Here is a 24161-nt window from a genome sequence, read left to right as displayed (position 1 = left end):
CATGAGAACGTTCCCAACCTAGCTAGATAGGCCAACATTCAAATTTCATAAATGAAGGAGAAATAAGATCCTTTTCAGACAAGCAAATGCTGAGAGAACTTGTTACCTCCAAAACTGCCCTACAAGAGATCCTGAAGGAAGCAATAAATATGAAAAGTAAAGACCATTACCAGTTACTACAAAAACACAATGAAGTACACAGACCAGTGACACAATAAAGCAACTGCATTAACAAGTTTACAAAATAACTAGCTAACATCATGATGACAGGATCAAACCCACACATATCGATACTAATCTTAAATGTAAATAGGATAAATACACCAATTAAAGGACACAGAGTGGCAAGCTGGATAAAGAACAAGACCCATCAGTATGCTATCTTCGAAAGACCCATCTCACATGCAATGACCCACATAGGATCAAAATAAAGGGATGGAGGAAAATCTACCAAGAAATGGAAAACAGAAAAAATCAGGGGTTGCAATTCTCCTTTCCGACAAAACAGATGTTAAACCAACAAAGATCAAAGAAGATGAAGAAGGGCATTACATAATGGTAAAGGGTTCAATTCAGCAAAAAGAATTAACTATCCTAAATACATATGCGCCCAACACAGGAACACCCAGATTCATAAAGCAAGTTCTCAGAGACCTTCAAAGAGACTTAGACTCCTACAAAATAATAGTGGGGAATTTTAACACCCCACCAACGATATTAGACAGATCATCAAGACAGAAAATTAACAAAGATATTCAGGACCTGAACTCAGCAGTGGATCAAATGGACCTAATAGATATCTATAGAACTCTCCACCCAAAAGCAACAAAATATACATTATTCTCATCACTACATGGCATTTACTGTAAAATCAATCACATAATCAGAAGTAAAACACTCCTCAGCAAATTCAAAAGACCTGAAATCATAACAGTCTCTCAGAGCACAGTACAAATTTGAAATCAAGACTAAGAAATTCATTCAAAACCATACAGTTACATGAAAATTGAATAACCTGCTCTGAAATGACTTTTGGTTAAATAATAAAATTAAGGCAGAAATCAACAAGTTCTTTGAAAGTAATGAAAACAAAGATACAACACACCAGAATCTCTGGGACACAGTTATGGCAGTTTTCAGAGGGAAATTTACTAAATGCGCTAAATGCGCACATCAAAAAGTTAGAAAAACCTCAAGTTAACCCAACATCACAACTAAAAGAACTACAGAACGAATAGTAAACAAATCCCAAAGCTAACAGAAGACAAAAAATAACCAAAATCAGAGCTGAACCAAAGGATATTGAGACATAAGAAACCATTCAAAGCTTCAATAAATCCAGGAGCTAGTTTTTTGAAAAATTAATAAAACAGATCACTACTAGCTAGACTAATAAAGAAAACAAGTAGTTTCAAATAAACACAATCATAAATGACAAGGGGGATATCACCACTGACTCCACAGAAATACAAACAACCATCAGAGAATATTATGAACATCTCTATGCACATAAACTAGAAAATCTAGAAAAAACAGATAAATTTCTGGACACATACACCCTCCTATGACTGAACCAGGAAGAAACTGAATCCCTGAACAGACTAATAACAAGTTCTGAAATTGAGGCAGTAATAAATAGCATATCAACCAAAAAAAAAATCCAGGACCAGATGGATTCACAGATGAATTCTTCCAAATGTACAAAGAAGAGCTAGTACCATTCCCTTTGCAACTATTCCAAAATACTGAAGAGGAAGGACTCCTTCTGAACTCATTCTATGAGGCCAGCATCATCCTGATACCCAAACCTGGAAGAGATACAACAAAAAAAGAAAACTTCAGGCCCATATCCTTGATGAACACTGATGCAAAAATCCCCAACAAAATACTGGCAAGTCAAATCCAGCAGCATATCAAAAAGCTAGCTGATCCACCACAATCAAGGAAGCTTCATCCCTGGGAGGCAAGATTGGTTCAATATACACAAGTCAGTACATGTGATTCATCTCATAAACAGAACTGAAGACAAAAACCACATGATTATCTCAATAGATGCAGAAAGGCTTTTGGTAAAATTCAACATCCGTTCATGTTAAAAATTACCTATAACTAGGTATTGAAGGAAAATACCTCAAAATAATAAGACTCATATATGACAAACCCACAGCCAACATCATACTGAATGGGCAAAAGCTAGAAGCATTCCTCTTGAAAACCAGCACAAAACAAAGGTGCCCTCTCACCACTCCTATTCCATATAGTATTGGAAGTTCTGGTCAGGACAATTGGGCAAGAGAAAGAAATAAAGGGTGTACAAATAGGAAGAGAGGAAGTCAAACTATCCCTGTTTGCAGATGACATAATCCTATATCTAGAAAACCCCCTTGTCTAGGCCCAAAAGCTTCTTAAGCTGATAAACAACTTCGGGAAGGTCTCAAGATACAAAATTATTGTATAAAAATTACTAGCAATTCTATGCACCAACAACAGTCAAGCCAAGAGCCAAATCAGGAATGAACTCCCATTCACAGTTGCCACAAAAAGAATAATTGGAAAAAAGCTCAATATCACTGATCACTAGAGGAATGCAATGAGATACCATCTTATACCAGTCAGAATGACTATTTAATAAATGACTTTTTAATAAAAAGTCAAAAATAATAGATGCTGGCAAGGTTGTGGAGAAAAAGGAATGCTTACACGATGTTGGTGGGACTGTAAATTAGTTCAGCCATTGTGGAAGACAGTGTGTCAATTCCTCAAAGACCTAAAGACAGAAATACCATTCAACCTAGTAATTCCATTACTTGGTATAGACCTAAGGAAGATAAATCACTCTGTTATAAAGACACATGCACACATATGTCCTTTGCACCACTATTCATAATAGCAAAGATATAGAACCAACCCTAATGTCCATCAATGATAGACTGGATTTAAAAAATGTGGTACATATACACCATGAAATACTATGCAGCCATAAAAAGGAATGAGATCATGTTCTTTGCAGGGACATAGATGGAGTTGGAGGCCATTATCCTTAGCATACTAATACAGGAACAGAAAACCAAATACCACATGTTCTCACTTATAAATGGGAGCTCCTGCAGGGTTTAATACCTAAGTGATGGGTATATAGGTGCAGCAAACCACCATGGCACATGTTTACCTGGGTAACAAATCTGCATGTCCTGAAGGAAAATAATAAAAAATTTTTTAAAAAGTGGGAACGAAACGATGAGAACACATGGACACACAGAGAGGAACGACACAAACTGGGGCCCTTCAGAGGGTAAAGAGTGGGAGGAGGGAGAGAATCAGGAAAAATAATGAATGGTCACTAGGCTTAATTCTTGGGTGGTGAAATAATCTGTAAAACAAACCCCCATGACACAAGTTTACCTGTATAACAAACCTGCACTTGTACCCCTGAACTTAAAGTGTAAGTCAAAATTTATTTATTTATTTTTAGTCACTTAAAAGCAAAAAAAAAAAAAAAGATAGAATGAATAAGGCCTACTATTTGATAGCACAACAGGGTGATTATGGTCAGTAATACCTTAATTACACACTTTAAAATAACTTAAAAGTGTAGTTGGATTGTTTGTAACTCAAAGGATAAATTCTTGAGGAGATGAAGACCCCATTCTCCACGATGTGCTTATCTCACATTGCATGCCTTTATCAAAACATCTAAAGTATCTCATAAATAGATACACCTATGTACTCACAAAAATTAAAAAGAAAATAAAAGGGTACATTCATATTTTTATTCATTTTCATCTTTATATAAAGCCAAAGGTACATTATTTTTAAGAAAACTTGTGAAGTCATTTCTATAGCATAAGATAATGCTGTTCTCTATTAATCAAAACGTCACAGAGTTCAGGTTCCTAAGATTACTTTATGGACATGTATATCTATATACTTCAAATATCAATTTTCTTTCTGGAAATCAAAATTTTGATTTTGATTGAAATTGAAATCAAAATTTCTAGAATTTTGTCAGAGATAAGATTTTGAAGTAATTTGACTTATCCTGGCAGTATTTCCTCTACATAAATTATAAGAAACACTCATTTGATTTCAATGTTATTTCATATTTTCAGGTTTTCCGTTTTTTAACAGATTTTCTTCTCTGAAAGCCAGAGTTGTTAACACTTCTATAATTCTTCCTATATGCCAGATAATGTTCCAAATATTTTTTTTTTTTTTTTTTTTTTTTTTTTTTTTTTTTTTTTTGAGGTGGAGTCTCGCTCTGCCACCCAGGCTGGAGTGCAGTGGCCGGATCTCAGCTCACTGCAAGCTCCGCCTCCCGGGTTCACGCCATTCTCCTGCCTCAGCCTCCCAAGTAGCTGGGACTACAGGCGCCCGCCATCTCGCCCGGCTAGTTTTTTGTATTTTTTAGTAGAGACGGGGTTTCACCATGTTAGCCAGGATGGTCTCGATCTGCTGACCTCGTGATCCACCCGTCTCGGCCTCCCAAAGTGCTGGGATTACAGGCTTGAGCCACCGCGCCCGGCCATAATGTTCCAAATATTTTCTATGTACTTTTAGGTTCTGAGATTTGAACTGAGACAGTCTGGTTTAAGAATCCATACTTCTAATCACTAGCAAGGACTCTTAATAATATTCTTGATTTAAAAGAATATATGAGATTAATAAATAACTTATTTCTACATATTACCAAATTTACCAAACCACTCAATATGCCAGTTTTATTACTTAGAAAGCCAAGAATTTATTTCATCCACATTAATGAAATAGGGAAAAATGTATATAATTCCCAAGAGTAGTTAATCTAAAAGTTAGGTGTGTGGCTTTAATGTACTAAGAATGTTTTTTATGTTTGACGTACAGATTCAGTCAGATTGCATTATAGGTAAAACTTACTTGCCGGTGATGAAAGCAGCTATGCCAACAATCAAAACTATTCAAATTGAAATTGAAAGGTAAAATTGGCTGGTATTCAAAATTATTTGACTGACCAAAATATAGGAGCACTAAATGTGGTATAATTTTAATGAAATAAAAATGCAAGCACTCACTTGTTCCTGACAAAATTTTCCTCTTTAGTACTAATTTTAGGAAAGTTTTTTGTTTGTTTGTTTTTACTCTCAGAGCTCTGGAATTCTCTAGAAAAAGTGCACAATATACAGAACTGAGATATTATCATGCTGTTTTTCTAAACTCTGTATCTGACCACTGTAGAACACCTGTGTCTCCAAATATTGATATGGGTGATCCCACTCAGGGCTGACTTCAAACTGCATTAATCTTTCAATTCACTGCAATATCTGAGAACAGAGTTGGCATGTCCTGACTTAAGAAATAAGTTAAAGTATGACAAGGGAATAAAAAATACCAATTAAATTTTCTCACCTGTAGTGTCAACCTATATAACGCTGACTTATCCCCAAGGATTCCATCACCCATTTTACTATATTTCCTTCTCTCGCCTCACTTTAGCCTTTGATTTCTATGTCAGCCTTGAATTAGCCAACTCCCTCTACATGCCTTATTCTTCTAGTTATTTGGTTCAAAATTTGTTTTAAAAGGGGGGCTAATTCATTGCCATGAGCTTATAAGATAGTATTCCCCTCAATAAGAATCCCTTTCAGTTGGACGCCACAGCATGATTTTTTCTAAAGCTTCTCATTCTCCACAAACTCCTCCAATTAATAGTACCTGATAGGTAAATGATATTTTGACAAAGCCATTTTGACATGAGAACACTTTGAAGTAATTAAAAATAAAATTATTAAACTTTTCTTAACAACTTTTATTTTTAATTAACTTGTGAAGCAAATATCATCACTTCATCTCCTCCCTCAGATCTGGAGGAAGAGAGAGAAGAGCCAAGGATAACATGGGGGTTGGGGGTGTCAGTTGCTACACCTGTTTTGAGTAGTTTTGAATTTGACACAGCTGCTTTAGTCACCTGCAAATAAACCTCTGCCAGAGTCAAACGGCTGCCTCCAAATGGACACCCTGCATCTGATTAAGCTTAGTTTATTATCATTATACATCTGCACTTCCCAAAGTATTCCTATCCCCAGGATATGTGGTACTGTGCCAAGGAGACACTCAGAAGCAAGGCTCAACATAACAGCTGCCAGGGATGTCTATTTTAGATATATTTAAGAAAATAATACCTTGCCCGTTACTGTTTTTATATTAAAACAAACATGGATATGGCATGAAATTAAATGAAATTTTGAATAAATTGTTAAAATAAAACAAGACATGTTAAAGAAGGAGACTGCTTGGGTCACTTCATCCTTTTTCCCCATCCTCCATGTTCCTTCTCCTCTGTTCCTAGTGGTCCTTCCACAAAAATGTCTGAAAAGCACAGCCGTGAACTATTCTATACCTCCCAAAACACATACACACACACACACACACATGTTCAGGGAGAGAGAGACATTCTTGTGATCTACCTTAGCAATTAATCATTCATATGTTTGTGTGTGTAATCTGCAGTGATTTTTCTTGTCATTTACTCCTATTTGTTTGTATATATTTGAGAGTGTTTCATTGATAGCAACATCAAAGGAGGAAAAATGTACTTATACTTTCACTCTAACACTTCAAATTTTCCAGAGAACTCAATTCAGAAAGTTCCAGAACTATACATGGGTGTTCCTCTAAAAGTCTGTTTGTAAGTCAAAAAACATTTACCATAGAAATAAGGTTAGAAGGCTGGGCGCAGTGGCTCATGCCTGTAGTCCTAGCACTTTGGGAGGCCGAGCCAGGTGGATCACTTGAGGTCAGGAGTTTGAGACCAGCCTGGTCAACATGGTGAGGCCCCATCTCTACTAAAAATACAAAAATTAGTCCTGCATGGTGGCAGACTCCTGTAATCCCAGCTACTCAGGAGGCTGAGGCAGCAGAATTGCTTGAACCAAGGAGTCAGAGGTTGCAGTGAGCCGAGATGGCGCCACTGTACTCCAGCCTAGGCGACAGAGGAAGACCCTGTCTCAAAAAAAAAAAAAAAGTTAGAAATGGTGATGAGAATTGTATATGAGAACACAACAGCATATTCAATACATTGTGCAGTTAAAGTATATTTTCAATGCAATGTTGAATAAAACCAGTTTATTATAATGATGATGATTATGAAGAAGACAAAAACAAGCAATTCAATTAACAATTTATTTTAAAAGTTTAATTTGTAGGATGACGGTGGGGAGGGAAGCAGCCTCAGAGGCAAAGATTTAGAAAGAAAATTTTAAGGAGATTGTAAAAGAGACTTCTAAGATATATAGACAAGAAGGTTATTTAGGCTGGGTGTAATGGCTCACGCTTGTAATCCCAGCACTTTGGGAAGCCAAAGCCAGTAACTGGAGACCAGCCTAGGCAACACAGTGAGAACTTGTCTCTACGAGAAATAAGAAAATTAGCTGGGCATGGTGGTGTGCGCCTGCAGTCCCAGCTACCCAGAAGGCTGAGGTGTAACGATCACTTGAGCCCAGTCATTAAAGGTTACAGTAAGCCAATCACACCATTGCCCCCTAGCCTGGGTGACAGCAAGATCCTGTCTGAAAAAATTTATTATACCTTTTCTGGTGGGGAGTGGGGGGAGTTCACCCACTCCCCACTAGAAAAAGTATAATAATAACATCTATAAAAATCAAAATGAAGTCAGTCACGGTGGTTCATACCTGTAATCCAAGCACTTTGGGAGGCCGAGGTGAGAGGATCACTTGAGGTCAGGAGTTCAAGACCAGCCTGGCCAGCATGGTGAAACCTCATCTCTACTGAAAATACCAAAATTAGCTGGGTGTGAGGGCGCACGCCTGTAATCCCAGCTACTTGGCAGGCTGAGGCAGGAGAATGGCTTGAATTCGGGAAGCAAAGGTTGCAGTGAGCAGAGATCATGGTCATGCCACTGCACTCCAGCCTGGGCAACAGAGCAAGATTCTGTTTCAAAAAAAAAAAAAAAAAAAAAAGTCAAAATGAAAGGGTAAGTAAATATAATTTGAATTATATTCACTTTTTTCAGATTTTCTTCTAGTCTTTGTTTATCTGACTATAGGAGGTTTAAATGATGCTGATTTTCACTTAAAACATATGCTTTCTCCTTCCTCCATACTTAGGAATCACTAACATTACTTTTTAAATGTTTTGTAACGTCTGCATGAATGTTTTTAGTTCACAAATAGCAAGAAGGAGAAAAATTGTTGAGGGTTGGGCATGGGAATAGGAAAGAAAGAGAGAAAACAGGAGGAAGAGGAAAAGGGGAAGAAAGAAGAAGAAGACAGAATTAGAGAGGAAGGGGACAAGAACAGAAAAAGCACATATTGAAGAAAGGAGGAAAGCTCTTACGTAATTGAAGAAGAATTAGAAGGGGGGAGATGTGCAATTAAAGAGGCATGTGCGAAATCCATGGTCTGTGGTGCTTCCTTTTGGTGCATTAAATGAAACAATCAAATTTGATGAAGAATCAAATAAAGGGTTGAAAGATAACTTGAACTAGGCTGTCACATAACTTGATGAAAATTTACTGATGGCCACTCATGTAAGAAATTACTCAAATAGAAATAACCATATAACTAAACATGATCAGTTATTTTCAGGTGGAAGTTTAAAACAATACTGAGTTATAGACTTAGAAATTTATAGTTAAATCTTGATCCTACATAATTGGAATGTTCATGTGTTATTTTCAAGATGGAGTTCATGTTGAATCAATTTAGGGCTCTGAATTATCACAGCACGAAATATGTTGTAATTTTCCAAACCATTATCCTCTTTGCAAGCCACTTAAATACTTCTAATGTGATTTAAAATGTTGGAATTTAATGGCATGTTTATCTTCTGAGATAGTCAGCTTGCATATGCAACACAGAAATTCCTGCAGAGTCCATACGAAGAGCCAACTTCATTCTTTCTCTATTTCATAGCAATGCTCCAACTAAGTTCCCCTGTGCCTTATCCAACAAAGCTGGCATCCTGTAGTTATGCGATTCCAACAAAAAATAACAATGAACCCATTTTGAGTGCTTATCATGTTTCACTTCCCATGCCAAGCAATTCACATTTACTAACTGATATGTAACTAATAATACGTCAATGGGCAAACTACTTAACCAAACTTTCTGCTTTTCTACACAATGTATCTTTAAAACTGTATTCAAAAGTTACAAGTCCAAAGTTAAAACACATGTTTTTTGGCAGCAAGTAGATGCAGCTTTGATTCCCAGAGAGCTAAATCATTGTACAAAATTCTTATTGAAGTCCCAGCAGGCAGCACCTCCCTCAGGCCCAGGCAATTCAGCAAGCAAGAGAGGCCCTGATAAGCCTCCAGAAAGCAAGGGTCAGGAGATAGTTTGACTTTTTGGACATACCAGTTAATTCTCCCCTTCCATGTGGAAATAGATCCAGGTTCCTCCCTGTCCCACAGACTTGTTACCAGTGTGTCAAGCCTTTAATAGAGGCCAGCACAAAAGGTACCAGCTGCCAGAACATCTTAGATATGTGGAATACATGCATAAGAACAGGATTTTGTTTGCCTTACAGCTATAATAAAGTCAACTTGGTCACAGCCAGTCATCCCAATGTCAAATTGTTGGTCATCATGGAAGACAGAAATGTAAAAGCCTGGTGAACTATCAGCCAGCACTGAAAGCCTATGCCTGTAAGTGGTGACTGTCACATAGTATGTGGCAAAGTATTTAAGTTTTGGAAGTGATTGACAACTTCATACAACTTTTGCCTTACAGAAATGTGATGGTTGAACCTCATTAATTAATGCTGGGAAGTCAAGAAAATTACAAATAGAACTACTATATGATTCAGCAATCCCACTTCTGGGTATGTATCTAAAGGAAATGAAATCAGTATGCACTCTCATGTTCACTGCAGCATTACTCACAACAGCCAGGATATGGAATCAACCAAGTGTCTATTGATGGGGAAGTGAGCAAAGAAAATGTGGGATATATACATGATAAAAAATGATTCAGCCTTTAAGAAGAAGGAAACCTTGTCATTTACAACAACATGCATGAACCTGGAGAAACTTATGGTAAGTGAAATACGTCAGGCAGAGAAAGACAAATACCGTATGATCTCACTTAAGTATGGAATCTAAGAATGTCTAACTCATAGAACTCAGAGAAGCTGAGAGTAAAACGGTAGTCACCAAGAGGTGGGAGAGATAGAGAGATACTGGGCAAAGGGTACAAAGTTTCAGTCAGATAGGATGAACACGTTTTATACATCTATTGTACACCATGGTGACTATAGTTAATAATAATGTATTGTATAATTGAAATTTAGTAAGAAAATAGATCTTAAATTTCCTTACCAAAAAAAGATAACTATGTCAAGTGATGAATTTGATAATTAGCTTGATTTTGGTAATCATTTTATAATGCATACATATTTTAAAACATGTATAGCATAAACATATATACTTTTTATTTCTCAATTTTATCTCAAACCTATGGGGGAAAAAGGCGAATCTCAAACATTAAAAAATAAGATAAAATAGAATAAAATCTCTTAAGCTCTCAAAACCTCAGTTAAGTTTAAAGTGTGTTTCTCATTGCTGTATTTATTTGCTTCAGCCCTTAAATATGGTAGAGAAAGAAATAAAATATTATTTCAAACAAAACACTTCAAAAATCTATAAATAATGGAAAGTCCACTTTCACTTAGGGTGTAGTCAGAAGAGATTGTCGTTCTCACTCTAACCAATACAAAGACAGAAAAGCTACTAAATAATGTGGTTTTTTTTATTTATTTATGAGAGGTAAGAGAGAGGAAAAAAAATCTAAACGATCCCTGGAAACATGGGAGGAAGAAAAACTCATAATTAATAGGAATAAGGAAAAACTGCTAAAGTGTTAATAAACTTTTAACAGTACTGTGTGGGCTGGTCTAACCGTCTAGAATTCTGGTGTGCCTTATAAAAGAACAAGTCAGCCACAAACCAATTCCCCATTTGACTTTCACTAAATCATGTTAATAGTGTAGCAAAGGGCAGGGGCAGGGCAGGAGGTCTGAAAGAAATGGGGATATACACAAAGGATTATAAGTCATGCTGCTATAAAGACACATGCACACGTATGTTTACTGCAGCACTATTCACAATAGCAAAGATTTGGAATCAATCCAAATGTCCATCAGTGACAGACTGGATTAAGAAAATGTGGCACATATACACCATGGAATACTATGCAGCCATAAAAAGGATGAGTTCGTGTCCTTTGTAGGGACTGGATACAGCTGGAAACCATCATTCTCAGCAAACTATCACAAGAACAGAAAACCAAATACCGCATGTTCTCACTCATAGGTGGGAATTGAACAATGAGATCACTTGGACACAGGAAGGGGATCATCACACACCAGGTCCTATTGTGGGGAGGGTGGGGGGAAGGGATAGCATTAGGAGATATACCTAATGTAAATAACAAGTTAATAGGTGCAGCACACCAACATGACACATGTATACATATGTAACAAACCTGCACATTGTGCACATGTACCCTAGAACTTAAAGTATAATAAAAATTTTAAAAAAAGAAAGAAATCCTCCTGAAATGCACTGGGCTTTAACCAAGTACACTTCAAAATGTAGGAAGAGAGCAGAGTAAAAAATCCTCTGAGCCACACTGGGCCGTCACTGATTGCAAAGCAGAAGAACACCAAAGGCTAAACACAGGGAATGAAAATTGATAGAGGTCGCCCCAACTCTCATAGGGTAGGTAGAGCAATGACAGCAGCCTACCAAAGGATGGAGACAGGGCAGGATAACTGAAAGAAATTCCCCTGAGGTGCACAGGGCTTTTACCAAAAGCAAAGCTGCAAAACCCAGAAAGTTGAAATAATATAGATCTATTTCTGAGACATGGAAAGTTAGGGGCAGAGCTGGAGAGTAAAGAAAATTCTTCAGTATCTCAAAATATAGGCAGCAGGCCTGTGAAGTAGACAGAAATCCCTGTCCATTGAGAAATCTGACAACACAAGTGAAAAACACAGTGATCTCCAGAGTCTTGCCAATGCTCAGGTCCCAAGCCATAATTTAGGGAAATTCCTGATCTTCCCCTCAAAACCATGTGAAGCTAGTGATTAAATTAAGTATAAAAGCTGCAACAGAGCACAGGCTCATTGCAATTACAGACTACATTGACATAGCCCCTCATCCTTACAACTTGTTAGAAGTAGTGTGTCATTTTCTTGAAGAAAATATTATCTTCAATTTCAACTCTTGACACAATTTATCTTATACAATCAAAAATTATGAGACATGCATAAAACCAGGAGTATATATGTGATCCAGAATCAAAAGGAAAGTAGTCAACACAAGCCAACCCTCAGAGGAGACGGATGTCAGAATTAGCAGACAAGGGTTTTAAAAATAACATAATAAATATTTTGTGAGATTGAGAAAAATACATAGTCAATTTACATGATAATACAGAAAATTTGAGCAAAAATGTTAAAAATAGAAAAAGAATCAAACGGAAATTATAGAACTAAAAAATACAAAATTTATAAAATTAGATATGAAGCAGTCATTCGATGACCTAATAGCAGATTGAATGTGAGAAGGAAAAGAATCAGTGAAGTTGAAACAAAAAAATTAACCAGGCCAGGCACAGTGGCTCACACCTGTAATCCCAGCACTTTGGGAGGCAGAGGCGGGTGGATCACAAGGTCAGGAGATAGAGACCATCCTGGTCAATATGGTGAAACCCCGTCTCTAATAAAATATAAAAAATTAGCCAGGCATGGTGGTGTGTGCCTGTAATCCCAAATCTCATCTTGCATTCACACATGTTGTGGGAGGGAGATAACTGAATAATGGGGGCAGATATTTCCCTTGCTGTTCTCATGATAGTGAATAAGTCTCAAGAGATCTGATGGTTTTAAAAATGGGAGTTTCCCTGTACAAGCTCTCTCTTTGCCTACTGCCATCCATGTAATACATGACTTGTTCCTCCTTGCCTTCTGCCATGATTGTGAGGCCTCCCCAGCCATGTGGAACTATAAATCCATTAAGCTCTTTTTCCTGTATATGTCTTTATCAGCAGCATGAAAACAAACTAATACATATATATACTAATTTTTAAAATGGTGAAAATAAGGAAGTTAGTGAGATTGTATAAATCTCTGAGACAAGGTAGACTTTGTGGCTAGAGATAAACAGAAAAAATGACAAAATGTAGAAATATCAAGAAGATTCAGCAATATAATAGTGTATGTTATAATAATAAAGCCACCAAAGCACATGATTCAAAGACTGAGACCTAACAGAAGAAATAGATAAAACCACAAATTATTTGAGGATTATAACCTTCTCTTGACATTGATTCATAATAGAAGCAGTTAAAAACAGATTATTAAGGGTATAGATAATATGAGTATTATCAACCAACTTGACCTACTTGGCATTAATAGAGCACTATAACCAACCACTCCAGGATACACATTCTTTTCAGGAATATATGGAACATTCACCATGACAGACCATATACTGGGACATAAATCAAGTCCATATATATTTCAAATAATTGAAATCGTACAGTTTGGCTGTGTCCCCATCCAAATCTCATCTTGAATTCCCATGTGTTGTGGGAGGGACCTGGTGGTTGGTAACTGAATTATGGGAGCAGGTCTTTCTCATGCTGTTCTCATAATAGTGAATAAGTCTCATGAGATCTGATGGTTTTTATAAAGAGGAGTTTCCCTACACAAGCTCTCTCTTTGCCTGCTTCCATTCATGTAAGACATGACTTGATCCTCCTTGCCTTCTGCCATGATGGCGAGGCCTCCCCAGCCACATGAAACTATAAGTTCATTAAACCCTTTTTCCTGCATAAATTACCCACTCTCAGGTATGTCTTTATAAGAAATGTGAAAATGGACTAATACGGTAAATTGGTACCGGTAGAGTGGGGCGCTGCTGAAAAGATACTCAAAAATGTGGAAGTGACTTTGGGACTGGGTAACAGGCAGAGATTGGAACAGTTGTGTTTTGGAGACAACATTATTAAATCTACAGTTAATCTAAAAATCCTCAAATATTTGGAAATTAAGTAACACTTCTCAAAAACTCATGGATCAAAAGAGAAATCATAAAGAAAATTGTCTTAAGTGGAATAATAATGAAAATACAACACATCAGTTTTTCACATAAAGCACATCTCACAGGAAAATTTATAGTAATTAAATGAGAATATTAGGGGAAAAAAGAAGAGTTTAAATTGAATGATCTAATCTTACTCTTTCAGAATTTGAAAAAGGAAGAATAAATTAGAGCCAAAGAAAGTAGGAAAGGTGAAAGTTTAAAGATAGAAATAGAAATCAATGAAACAGAAAATGCACTAACAATAGAGAAATCAACAAAGTCAAAAGACCATCCTTTTTAAAAGATTAATGAAATTGCTAAACTTCTAGCAGGACTGATCAAGAGGAGAAATAGAGTAAGTGCAAATTACTAATATAATAGATGAAAGAGGGACATCACCTCAAAGCTTGTAGATATTAAAAGCATTATAAACAATTTTATTCCAATGAATTTGACATCTGAAATAGTATGAGCAAATTCCTTGAAAAATACAACTTAAAACTCACACAAGAAAAGAAACAAAATCTGAGTAGCTAAATGTTATGAGTTGAATTGTCTAACCCCAAAATTCTATACCGAAGTCCTAACCCCCTGTGCCTCAAAATGTAACTTTATTTGGACATCGGGTCTTTAAAGAGGTAATTCAGTTAGTATGATGTCATTAAGTTGGGCCCTGACCTAATATGACCAATGTTCTTATAAGATAAAATCACAAATATATACAGAGGGAATACATGTAAAAAGACAGAAAAGACACCAATCTATCAGTTAAGAAGACAGGCCTCAAAAGAAACTAATCCTGCTGACATACTGATGTCAGACTTCTAGACTCCAGAATTATGAGAATATAAATTTCCATTGTTTAAGCCATCCAGTCTGTAGGACTTTGTTATGGCTTTCCTAGAAACTGATACATCACACTACTGATAATGAAAGGAAGATTGTAAAAATAAAATGCAGTCATCTCAATATATTTGATATAATGATACAATGTATCTCAGCATAAAAATTAAGAAACAATATAGTAATCTCAATAGATTTTTAAACTATATTTAACAATATTAAACACCCAGTCATAATTCAAAATTCTTAGCAAATTAGGAATAGATAGGAATTGTTTAAATATAATAAAAGGCATCTATTTTTTAAAAGTAACATACTATATAACAGTAAAACACTGAAGGCTGTCACCCTAAAATTGGGAACAAAGTAGGGTGTCTTCCCTCATCACTTGATGGCACTAAGTCCTAGCTAGTACAAAAAATCAAGAAAAAGAAAAATAGCCAAAATATTGAAAAGAAAGTAAAACCATTATTATCTGCTGTTAACATTATGATATATGAATAAAACCCTAGGGAGTCTCCAGAACTCAACCAAAAATAAAAGGTGAATTAGCAAGGTCTCAGAGTACATAATCAGTATCCAAAAATTAACTCTTTTAAAATATTACCAACAATTAGGAATTGTGGTTTAAATATACTACCATTTACACTGGCATTTTAAAAATTACATGCTAAAGACTAAATCTAACCAAAGTTCAAGATCTACATTCAAAAGTAAAAATTATTACTCAAAGTAATTAAAGATCTAAGTAAATGTGAAGATATACTATTTCATAAAATTGGAAGACTAAAATTTGTAAGATCTCCTTTCTCCCCAAATTGATAGATAGGTTTAATGCAGTCTCAGTTAAATGTAAGCAGGTGTTTTTGGACAAAATACAAGCAGTTTCCAAAATTTCTATTGAATGACAAAGTATTAGAAAAGCCAAAGCAATGTTAAAAGAGAACAAAAAAAAATGTTTAATGGCTTGCATTACCTGATTTCAAGGCTTACTATAAAGCTACAACTATCACGTGATGGTGATGTTGACATAAAAATATACATGCCTACCAATAGAGCAGAATAGAGATTTCAGAAAAACACAACGTACAGATGGTCAACTGGTTTCTTGAAAAGGCGTCAAGATAATTTAACAGGGGAAATTATAATCTACTCTAAAAATCATATGAGAACTGCCTATCCATATTTTAAAAATTCTTGTCATTTACTTCATAATATATGTAAAAAAAATTAACTCATTACTGATCATTGATCTAATTGTAAAACCTAGAATCATAAAGCTTCTAGAAGAAAAAAGTAAGAGAACATCTTCATGACCTTGAGGGTAGTTAAATAGTTGTTGAACAAAACATAAAACACAAGCCATTAAAGAAAAAAAGTTAACACTTTATATTAGTTTTATCATAATAATCAAAAAACCATTTGTCATCAGGAAAATGCAAATCACAAACCACAATCAACAGATATTTTTAAGCAGACAACAATAAATATTGGCAAAGATATTGAGAAATTGGAAACCTCATATAATTGCTGGTGGGAATGTAAAATGGTGCAGTTGGAAAACAGTTAAGCAGTTCCTCAAAAAAGTGAAAAATAGAGCTGTCATATAGCCCAGCAATTCCATTCTTAGCAATACACTTGAGAGAATGGAAAACTTAAGTTTACCCCAAACCTGAACATTAATATTTATAACAGTATTGGTTGTAGTAGACAAAAATAGAAACAACCCAAATGCCTATCAATTGATGAATGAATTTTAAATGTAGTATATCCATACAGTGAAATATTATGCAGCCATAAATCATGCTAAATGAAATAAGCCACCTACAAAAGGCCACAGATTGTATCATTCCATTTATATGAGCTGTCCAGAATAGGCAATTCTGTATGATTTTTTTAAGTAAATTACCAGCTTCCAGGGTCTGGGGGAAGAGGAAAATGAAGAGTGTTAATAGATATGGGGTATATCTGAGATGTGATGAAAATGTTTAGAATTACATAGTGGTGATGGTCACACAACTTTGTGAATATACTAAAAAACACTGAATTGTTCACTTTAAAGAGTGAATTTGATGGCATGTGAATTACATTTCAATTTTTCCAGAAAAGAAATCATTAAGAAAATGAATAGACAAGACAAAGACTGGGAGAATATGTTAAGAACATTTATCTGACAAAGATCTTCTACAATGTAGAAAGAATTCCTAAAAATAAACAATATAAAAACAAAAAAAAATCAAAAATGGGTAGAAGAATGTCAGAGACACCTCATAAAGGAAGACACAGAAAGGCCAATAAACACACAAAAAGTTCCTCAACATCATTCTTAAGCAGAGAAATGCAAATAAAGCCACAATGTGATGAAATTTTAATCTCACTAGAGTAGTTGAAATCAAAAAGATAAATAATACCAAATAATGGCAAGGATGTGGAACAAATGGAACTTTCATACATTGCTGTTGAGAATGTCAAATGGTACAACCACTGTGAAATACTGGCAATTTAACATAAGGTTCTGTGATGCAGCAATCCCACTGCCAGCAATTTACCCAAGGGATATAAAAACATTACGTCCATAAAATGGCTTTTACAAGAGTATCTTAGTGCTCTTATTTACAATAGTCCAAACTGGAAATAACACAAATGTTCATCATCAAGAGAAAGGAAAATGGTGGTACATTCATATAACAGGATATTGCTCAATTACAATGTAAAAAAAATGAAAAACTGATCCATGCAAAAATATGGATGAATCTTACATAGATTTTGACTCAAGAAGTCAAACCCGAAAGAATACATACTGTATGAATCAATGTATATGAAGACAAAGACATGCAAAACTAATCCATATTGTCTCTGGTGTTTGGAGGAGGGTAATGGTAAAGTGACTAGGAAGGAACACAGGGAGCATTCTGGGTGATGGAACTGTTATATATTGGTTTGAGTGGCAACCATACAGGTTTGTACAATAGTCAAAATCTTTGAAATTGTAAACTTAAGACCTTTCACATTCTAAGTACACCACTCTTTTAAACATTAAATAAACATAGAAAAAACATAAAAACCTAAACAATAAATCAATTCAGAAGTTATCCAGACTCCATTAAATATCAAAGAGTTTAGATTCAGTTTGAGTTTATGGCCAAAAGATTAGGAACTATTTTTTTCTGGCCTACTTTTTTATTCATTCTTTACATAAATACCGTGTTTGTAAGATATGCTTTTGTGTATGTATTTTGCTCAATACAAGCACTAATATTTAAACTAGATTAAACGACCCCAGTGCACACATGCATACACATTCAGAAATACCCCTTTCTGGCAGCATTGTGAAGTGTTTTTTGACATCATTTTTTAATTGAATAAAAAATGTTTCCAATTACCAGTACTATAAACTTTTAGAATTGTGGGATTAATCCAAACCACTTCCTTCAAAGACAAGTAAATTAAACATACTCATGGAGGAAGCATAGATTAGAATCATGATTTTTATCTATTTTAAGAGAATAGAAGAAGAGAAGGGGTTACAATCTTGTAATATTATCCAACTCTTCTGTTCTAATATATCAAAAACTTGATGATCCAAGATCATGCAGAACAGCTGAGAAGAAATCAAAGTAAACAATGTACCTTGCAGCCAACAGATCCTGCCAATATGAGATTAGAACTCTCCATCCTAGCAAAAAAAAAAAAAAAAAAAATGGTTTTGGAAAGTTCCCTGCAACATTTTATGACTCACAGATATTCCCAGAGGTTCCTGTTTCCATTCTGCAGTAGACAGTGTTTGAAGGAAGACGTGCAGTTCTCATCAACTGTTGTTCTTAGGCAACTTGGCTGAAAGATCTGTTTAAAAAACATTTGTTGGAAAGATGATATGTTTGGGTGTTTTAATTTTTTTAAACAAAATTGCAGATTTTAAATTTGTTTAACTCTTAATTCAACATTGACTAAAAGAACAGCCTAAGAAAAAATTACTGTCACATAATATATATTACAAACGTAGCAACTTTCACATTTGAAAATTCCCAAACCAGGGGGTACGTATTCTTGGCATAGTCCCTCTTGCATATCCTTCCAAACTGCCTCCAGATCCCTGGCTCTGTATTCCGTAGCTCTGGCTCTGATCTTGGCCACCCAGTTCAATATCCCACCTTGGCTTCTACATTGACCAACACTGCCAAGTCACCTCCCATCCCATGAGAACTTGATTCCTGGCTAATCTCCACTTTTGTCTAACCCCAGCTCTCTTGTTTCCTTCTAAGCATTAAATACCACTCATGAGCTACATTTCTCCCCACCCCCAACCAGCTCCACTACATTACAGGTTAGTAGTCTTCATTCTCCCAAGGCCTCTTCTCCATTCCTAGCCAGCTCCCCCATTCTTCAGGTTCTTTTCTCTCCAAGGCCCCAAATAATAAAATGCCTGGTTCTTAACAGTTGCCATCATTTACATAAGGTCATGTGTGGCTTTTGCTGATAATAACTGATAAAGATATGGATATGAGATAAAGTATAATATTATAAAATATGTTAACATTATCCCAGTAAAAGCCGTTCTTTCATTTAATTGGCATGTTAATAGAAGGAAGACTGATCTCTCCTGACTCCTTAAGTGACTCATTGCTGCTGCTGCTCTACAACCAAGCTCAGTCTTCCATTTCTCATTGACTCTTGGCTATTCCCTCAAACATGCTATCTTTAAAAAAATTTGCTCTCCTAGGTTCCACATCCATACCTCCCTGTTGTGAATCAGACTCTGTACAGATATGGCAAAATAGATCTAGCCTAGACACATGTTTAGTGTGACTTACACAGCATTTTAGATTTTTTCAGTCAGGCACAGTGGCTCACACCTGTATCCCAGCACTTTGGGAGGCCAAGGCGGGCGGACCACCTAAGGCCAGGAATTCAAGACCAGCCTGGCCGACATGGTGAAACCCCATCTCTACAAAAATACAAAAAATTAGCTGGGTGCAGAGGCGTGCGCTACTCAGGAGGCTGAGGCATGACAATTGCTTGATCCAGGGAAGCAGAGGTTACTATGAGCTGAGATTGAGCCACTGCACTCCAGCCTGTACAACAGAGTAAGACTCTGTCTCAAAAAAAAAAAAAAGTTTTTTTTCAATTTGCTAACAGTTTAAAAATTGGAAAACTGAAAACTGAGCCTAAAAACAGAGATTTCTAGTTTCACTTGATGCTCAGATCATCCAACTCTGGATTTACATTTGTGCATAGCAACATCTCTTATCAAAACACCAGGGGTTCAGGTTAGGTCCTGCTGCTCACCACACAGAAAGCCAATCACCGAACCAAGGAAGAAGGCTTTATTCAGATGCTGCAGCTGAGGAGATAGAAGATCAGTCTCAAATTCATCTCCTCAACCAACTAAAATTAGGGGGTTTTGCAGCAGGAAAGAAACGTAACTATGTGTCAGAAAATAGGAATTAGAGATGGGTAAGGAAAAAGAGTTGATCAACAGGAAGCAGGTGGTCAGTTAGGCAATCACGACAGGGGTGGGGTCTGACATCTCATTGTCCAGATGCAGTAATTTCCTAACTTTCAGTTCCTTGATATTATTTGGGAGGACTGATGGTTGATTTTCTGAGAAAGGAACTCAGATAAGACAAAAGTAAGTTTCTCAAGTTTTAAGACTGAGAGGGTCAATTTCCATGTTTATTCAAAAGAAATCATAAATATCAGTTCTATGGGACAACTGGGTCAATGTTAGCTCCTTCTTTCTTTCTATTTATGAATTTCCCAATCATGGGGAATCTGGTCATCAATCTTTCTGACAGTTTCATGCTGAGAAGGTGTGTCATGGGATAAGGCTAAGAGTCAACCCACTTCTGGGGCTCTGCAGACCATCAGCAGGGTAAGGGGCAAGACCTTTTCCCAGGCAAGACTGGTCTCTCGACAACTAGGTTCCTCTTGGCCACAAGTGGCTCCATTCAGTCAGTGGGGGGCTTAGGACTTTTTGTCCCATACCATTGCTGGAGTAGTGTGCTACATGCCCCAGGTTCACCCTGTTCCTCAGTGAGACCTCTATGGCCAAAGGAATTAGAGTCAAGACTTATAGCAAATTAAATGTTCTAGGCCAGATGGAACTGGAGGTGGGCAGATATTCATACTCTTTAAAACTATTTAAGCAATATAAGACTTAAAAACTAAAAGCCAAAAGTAAGGTTACAGTATTGTTTACAACTCAAAGGAATATCCTTTGCCATTAAGAGGCCACACTCTGGCCTGGGAGGCCCAGCGAGTTGTGTCTTCAACCTTGGCCTAGAATGGTGAGCCCTTTTTAAGGTCTAGGTAAGGGCACATCAACCCATTATAAAATAAAATATATAACTAATTTTAGCCCTCAAAATCTTATACGTCCACCTTTTCCACAATAGTCCCTGGCCTATAGGGATTGAATAGTTTTCATTTCTGGCCCTGTGTCTCACAAAAGCAGTTCATTTTGATTGTCACCTCTCCTGGGTTTCTGAAGATGAGCTTCTGACTGATGTCAGTGTTCAAGATTTAGCAGGTGTCAGTGCCATTTGCAAACCCAGGAGTCAAAGTCCTGTAACTTAGCAGCACAAGGATTAATTAACAGGATGTTTTCCAAAGATGTTAAAAGGCTCAAAATATTTGGTCAAAACAGAATTACAGGCCATTGTAAAATAATAATTATTCATTTAACCAAAGTTAAATCAAAAAGACTTTTAATATAAAAATAAAGTTACAGTATATGAGCAATTTACCTATAATATGCAGGTAGACTACTTTGGTATAAAATAAGTTTCTATCTACAATATAAATGATCAAGTATAGTATACGCATTTATGATAAGAACAGAAGCCAAAGCTTAATGAAATGTTTACGGACATATAAAAGAACATCTAGAAATTCGTGGTTCAGTTTACTAACACTGCAGAAAGTCCTACAATTCTAACATGACTCTAGATGTCATGTAGAGTGACTAACATGTAGAGTCACTAACGTGATTCTAACATGTCACAAATTAAAACAATGCCACTTGGTGTCTAGTAGTTGCTGCCTGCAGCACTTCAAACCATGGTATTAAAGTGGTTAGGTTACTTCTTGCATATGTCTAATTGCTAGCATTCTAGTGACGCAATTGTGAGCAAAAGCATCAAAAATGTGATAAGTCCTATGACAAACTTATCAATGTGCAACAGTTAACATTTTTTCCATCATTAAAAAAATGGTAAAAGCAAATATTAGTTTTCGAAATTCAATATGAAGATAAATAATCTCCTTCCACTTAAACACTATATAACAAAACAGGGACAAAATAAGAACAAGCACCCAATAATTTGTTTTCAGCTATTTAAAAGAGTATCATCACTTCCAGGGCTGGTTTCTATGTGCAGCACTAACAAGTGATTAGTTGACGTTCACGACTATAATCATCAAACCAGGACAACACTTAAACATATTTTGTTTTTAACTACACACACTAACAGTGATAAAAAGCCTGAGATTAAAAATCATTAGAAAGTCTCATATTTTTAATTACTACTTAATCCAAGTGAATGTCATGTGATGTTAATAATGCTACTAAACACAACTAAAATAATTTGAGAGAAATTTGTTAATATGATTTCCTTAAGAACAAGGCCAATCATTCCTAAACATTAAAACTTTGTATCCATATCACAGTCTTTCCATATTATCTAAAGGAAAAGATCTGAAACTAACTCAGATTATTGATTGAACTGAATTACCTGAAATAAGCACCATTTAAACAATTTTATTCTCAGCTACTTTCTTAAATAACAAAATAATATACTGTTTCTGTTTAGAATTTATAAAAACAAGTCTTTTAATTTTGGCCAGGAAACTTAAACTCTTAAAGCTCTCTAGATCATCGTAGGTAAGCAAAACCCATTCAGTTTTAAATGGCTAGTGTGCTCTATCTTTTTTTTTTTTTTTTGGAGATTTTACAAAGGTAGCTTAGGAATTTTAGATAAATAGAACAAATGACGAACTGTTAGAAATGCACAGGAAACAAAATGACTACTATATATACAGAGCCAAATACAAGCCTTCTGTTAGAAACTAAAAATACCAATAATTTTATATATATAATTGTATATAATTTACATATTTATAATACATAATTTATATATTTATTTGCTATTTGCTATATATTTATTTGCTATTTGCTATATATTTATTTGCTATTTGTTCTCCTTTGGATTTTACATATATATGTATAGATATGCTTATACATTTATGCTTCCATTTATTTATATATACATATATATAAAACCCAAAGAAGTACAAATAGAAAACAAATGAAAAATGAAAGCAAAAACAAACAAAAAACCAACCCCAAATTTTTTTTCTATTCAGTTTACCTTAGAGGCTACAGTGTTACACAGAGCCAAAACACACACACACACACACACACACACACACACACAATAAATATATTGTTTTTGATACACAAATTAATGTCTTTTCATCCACCAATACCACTATACATTTCATGTATTTGAGAAATTTACTTTAGGCACTTGGCAAGTAAGGACTTTAGTGCTAGAACCACCAATGCAGAATAGCAAACACAGTGTGAAATCAACCGACACAAGTATTTACATGAAATTTGACTCCCTGATAAATCTAGCTTCATGCTTAACTATATTTAAAAAAAGACTTGCCAAAATGCCAATGTATTTCTTTACAATATTTCTTATCTTAACTTTATCAAGACTAAGAGCTTTAATTATAAGCAATATTAATTAGCCAAAAATTTCTCCAATTTCCTATCAGGTTTTTACTTTTTCATCTTTCTATTTTCTCTGTATGTGCCTGAAAACAGGCATACACAGAAACAGGAGAAAAACTACATATGACTTACACAGACAATGTATGACATGCTTGAACTTTCTGTTCAGTCTTAAATTTTCTCTTGTTAAAAAAAAAAAAAAAGTCATTTTATTTTAGGACAAAAATTTACCATAGTTCATAATTTGAAACAACCTTTAGATAAATTCTGAATTTATCTAAAGTTATTCTTTTAGATAAATTATTCTTTTTTTAAGACAAAATTATTCTTTTTTTCATAAGGACAGAAATTCTCTGGCACATTTTATATACAGAATTATATGTTAATGACAGTTCTTATTCTTAGTAACCTTAAATTTTTGTGAAAACCACTAGGAAGTAAGAAATCCTGAACTATCAGATATTAGTATTTTATATTTGAGAACATTCTACAATT

The 24161-nt window shown here is 35.3% G+C and overlaps 1 long non-coding RNA gene across 1 annotated transcript in view; it reads right to left on the bottom strand.

The window, feature by feature from the left end:
• Positions 1 to 24161, bottom strand: part of LOC117094745 — a 102836-nt gene that overhangs the window by 73934 nt on the left and 4741 nt on the right. The window contains exon 3 of the long non-coding RNA XR_004441663.1: positions 18666 to 18769. This is a non-coding gene — a long non-coding RNA (uncharacterized LOC117094745). The remainder of the gene's footprint in view (positions 1 to 18665; positions 18770 to 24161) is intronic.

The sequence above is a fragment of the Trachypithecus francoisi genome, unplaced genomic scaffold, assembly GCF_009764315.1.
Source record: "Trachypithecus francoisi isolate TF-2019V2 unplaced genomic scaffold, Tfra_2.0 Lachesis_group13, whole genome shotgun sequence".
Taxonomy (NCBI): domain Eukaryota; kingdom Metazoa; phylum Chordata; class Mammalia; order Primates; family Cercopithecidae; genus Trachypithecus; species Trachypithecus francoisi.
This window is presented reverse-complemented; position numbering and strand designations above follow the sequence as displayed.